Source organism: Bactrocera latifrons, unplaced genomic scaffold (assembly GCF_001853355.1).
Source record: "Bactrocera latifrons isolate USDA-ARS-PBARC rearing strain unplaced genomic scaffold, ASM185335v1 scaffold_247, whole genome shotgun sequence".
NCBI classification, from domain to species: Eukaryota; Metazoa; Arthropoda; class Insecta; order Diptera; family Tephritidae; genus Bactrocera; species Bactrocera latifrons.
This window is the reverse complement of record NW_017536041.1, coordinates 437,710-442,218: the sequence shown is the minus strand read 5'-3', so window position 1 is coordinate 442,218 and position 4,509 is coordinate 437,710. Positions and strand designations below refer to the sequence as shown.

Genomic DNA, 4,509 nt, shown 5'->3' with positions numbered 1-4,509 from the left:
ACGACCTTTGACCTCTTCAACTCATGAAAATTTAAAAAAAGTGAAGAATATGGTGCTTGAAAATCGTCAGGTAGGTATTAGAGTGATGGCAAGAGAGCTCGACATCTCTCGTTCGAAAGATTTTGATGAACATTTTGGATATGAAATCCGTTCTTTCTCGACTCGTCCCGGTAAAGCTTAATTTTTTTTTTCAAAAAGTTTACCGTAAACAGATCTTTTTGGACATGGTTGATCGTACGAGCTCCGACCCCTCATCATGGAGAAATTTRTAACTGCCTATGAAATATAATAAATAATTTCAGGGTACTTTTTTTTATAGGTGTGCAAGATGTATCCAAGAGTTGTCTTTTTACGAATAGCTTCACAGTCAAATAAGTAGTACTCTTTGTTTCACAGATGTTAACACAACGCTGTTTTTCGAAAAAAATTGGTGATTTTAGAACCAAACGTGTTTTCACTTTTTTTGGGCCCAAATTGTCTTTCAAAATTGTTTTCACTGATATTTCCGTTATTCCAACGATGCCAGTAACATCTCTGACTGTTAATCGTCGTTTCTCAAGCACCAATTCCTTTATTTTATTGATGTGCTGATCATAAGTTGATGTTGATAGCCGTCCTAGACGTGGTTGCTCGTGATAAACAATTGTTTCCGAAGGACTTTTTCAACATTCTGAATGTATCGGCACCAGATATCTCAACCTGCACATAAAATTTAATGKAACTTCTTTGTAGAATAATTTCTGTCGTAAAAATCGTTAAATGCACTTTATGTATAGTACTTCAGAAAGGCTATCGTATACTAAAGACTAACTAAAAGTAAAGACTAAAAGCCTTTATGTATAGTACTTCAGAAAGGCTAGCGTATACTAAAAACTAACGGTTATTTTAGCACAGTTCCGGGTTCCTACCAACCCAGAAAAATATTTTGACAAATGGGTTTTTGCATGAAATTTAAATAAAAATGTCTTACTATTTTTTGCCCACAAAATCCAAATATTCATACGAAGATAAGGGTATGGATACGTCTGGATTTTACATAATTTTCGCACATGATATTAGAATAGGTGTACTTTATAGCTTAAACTTGATTTGGTTTCGTATTATATACATAAATACGCCCGTATTATATTAGATTAGATGATAACAGCTGATCTTATTGAATCGCAGCAAACTTCACACTTAACCACTTTACCACTTATATATTGGAACAGCTGATGTAATAAGGCTTGTTTGTAAATATTGCTTGTCAAAAAAGTTTTGCGGTATTTTTATTGAATTTTACATACAATTTTTTTTTTAATCACTCACTTTTATCGCAATTTTCGAAGACAGGCGTGGCGCATCTTCGACCACCTCTACACCAGAACGAAAACGTTGAAACCATCCTTGTGCGGTGGAAATGGAAACTGTATCGGGTCCATAAACTGGACAAATTTTATTGGCGGCTTGAGATGCATTTTTGCCTTTATCGTAGTAGTACTGTAAAATATGCCGTATATTGCTCCATGTTTGCGACGCTATAACTCACGAACAACTTAAAAGAAACGACAATCAATCAAACACGTGTTAGCGCGTGAAATGGGCTTTCCCAAAAGGTATAGCATGACCCGATGCGACGAATAAAATTAGAATTACGCGCTCTCAGCGCCAGCTAGCGAAAATACCGCAACACTTTTTTGACAATCTAATATTAACTACTTTATGTATTTTCAGCACGTACTTGTATCTAMATATGTATATATATAATATATATCTCTTGCACGTGGTAGTTGTGTAGCGATAGCGATTCTTTATAATTTAATTTACACAGACAATTTCTATGAAATAATAAGTATGTGTCTTCAATAGCGACTTACCATTAATTTATTTCAGGTAAAAACAGCGTAAATTATGCCACGTGAGAGKAGCTGAAGTCGATTATTTCTTGGAACGGAGTACCGGTACGTACACGAGTCGAGGTCGTTTAATATGAGAGTTTAGCTTTATTTAATTTATGGATTATATTTTTTTGCAAATTGTATGATTGCTTCCTTTATTTGGTTTCTGCTATTAACTTCACAAAAGTATTATACATTCATATTATGATTAACGTACCATATACCACATAAGTATATTTATTAGCATGCCTACATACATAGTAAAAAAGAATCTTAAAAATTATTAGTTACGCAGATTTGCCCTGACGAACCACCTGCGATTTCTAGGACAGCTTTCAAATCGCTGAGCCATGCGACTTATCGAGATTATAGCTTTAATCAAGCTGTAAAAATAGTTTACTGATCATCACTGCATAAATTAATTTAAAAAATATCTGTCGATTGTTACTAAAGCAGCTTCCTTATTATTAATATTTTTTTTTAATTTTTAAAAATTTTTTTAATAGTTTTTTAGTATTCAAGCCTATGTAGTATGTATGTAAGTTTAGGAAAATGTTTACAAAGCATCATTGCATATAGCGAGGTGATGGTAGCAGCATAAAAACTAAATCTACAGGAGCGATGAATTCATAAAACGTCAGAAATAAAACAAAAAAAAAATGCATAGCTAATAAAAGCGGTTAGCATTTGAACTATGTACATAAAAACAATTATATATAGAAAATTGTGCTTTTTAATTTCATGATTCATTCAAAATATGCTCTTGCTCTTCCGTCTATCATAACATGATCGATCTGGTTGGTGACCTTTCGATCCCGTGACAGCCAGGTAGCTTGCTGAGTTTTCTTAATTGTTGGAATCTAGTACTACAGATAACTATTTTTCGGGCCACGGGGACGTCGATCAGCCCCAACCTATTTGGTGATGTTTCCTCATAGAGGCTGAATTTATCGACCGTTTTGCCAAAGATACCTTCTTTGCTCACCCTGGCGTTAAAGTCGCCAAGCACGATTTTGACATTGTGGCAGGGGCAGCTCTCATAGGTGCTCTCTAAGCGCTCTTACAAGGCATCTTTGGTCGCATCGTCCTTCTCTTCCGTTGGGGCGTGGGCACAAATCAGCGTTATGTTGAAGAACTTCGCTTTGATGTGGATTGTGGCCAGACGTTCATCCACCGGGGTGAATGCTAGGAGTCGCCGACGGAGCCTCTCTCCCACCATGAATACTACACCGAATATGCGCTCCTTTATATGGCCACTGTAGTAAATGCCACAAGGACCTCCTCGCCTTAGTCCTTGTCCCGTCCATCTTGGACGGCGGTGATATCAGCCTTCAGGATATCAACCAGCATGGGCAGCAGCATCTTCCCCAATTAGTAGACCGGACATCCTAGGAGGATGCCTTTAAATTACAGTCCTTATTACGTTTGTTGCGGTCGACATCAAGGAGGTTTTTTCTTCCGAGGCTGTTGTTTACTTTTCAATGGGGACGTTTTTTACGTGGCGAGTCACATACCTAGCGCACAACCCTGAGGAAGCATGGTTCGTCTTCTCACTTTAGCTCGCCTTCAAACGGTTGTTCTTTGGCAACCCAGAGGATACTTGGTCTAAGACCGTAAGTCATAAGCTACTTGAGCCATATGTAAAATAATTGCTTCTGGCAACTACCAAGTAAATGGCAATCACTTGTGTGAACTTCTACACATGACTCCATCCTCCTGACAAGCGCCTAGGAACTGAATATGTGGGCCAATGATTATAGTTGATTTTTTACCAAAAATATCGGTCAATGTTTGAGATATATAATTGAAATTCAGAGATAATTCGTTTCTGATAATTGTCTTTGTGCCAAAAATGGATTGAATGGGGTCAATACTTACCTTAGCSCCCATATACCTAACATAAAGATTATCGAACTTCCGGGTGACTTTATAATATAAAATTTGAGAGTTCGTGTTTTTTTTTTATAACGTTGCATAATTCTGCTCAAAATTAATGAAATCCGGTGAAAACTCGCCCTTGACCCCATATAACTAACAAGCATTATGTACCTGAAAGTACTTCCTTGCCTTTAATCCTTGCAAGTTGCGTTCGGATATATCCAAACTTAGCACTTCCTTWCTCGTTTATTTTGTCTTTTTAAGAATTTTCATATTTTCCAATTAAAAAAAACTTTCTAGTTTTCTACTTTTAAGGATTTTTATCCAGCAATCTCGAATAATTTCAATTCCTTTTGGACCAGTTCATTTTAAATTTTTTGAGTCAAAAAATACATACTTATATTCTTGCCTATGCATACATATATAAAAATTTCGTTAGATAAAGTAGGAAACTGGTTAAGCAGCTATGAATAGCAGCGGTACCGTTAAAACAACATTGAAAATAATTTCAATGCAAACAYGGTGATTAATACGAATAAACAATGACATTTGCTTAAGTAAAAAGTATAAAGGAAATAAATTATATATTTATCAAGCACAAAAAAAATTTAATGACATCATTAAAAAGCTGGCAATATACATACACATATTCACACACAAATAAGATCAAAATAATATGTAATAAATATACAAGGACAAGAAAATCTCACGACTGCAACTACGAGGTGTGTTCAAAAAGTATCGCGAATTTTGT

General features: G+C 35.6%; 1 protein-coding gene across 1 annotated transcript in view; it reads left to right on the top strand.

Moving 5' to 3' along the window:
• Positions 1–1,870: 1,870 nt before the first annotated feature.
• Positions 1,871–4,509, top strand: part of LOC108969278 (putative uncharacterized protein DDB_G0282133) — a 36,888-nt gene continuing 34,249 nt past the window's right edge. Inside the window, exon 1 of the mRNA XM_018933896.1 lies at positions 1,871–1,940. The gene's annotated coding sequence lies outside the window, so the exon portion shown is untranslated. The remainder of the gene's footprint in view (positions 1,941–4,509) is intronic.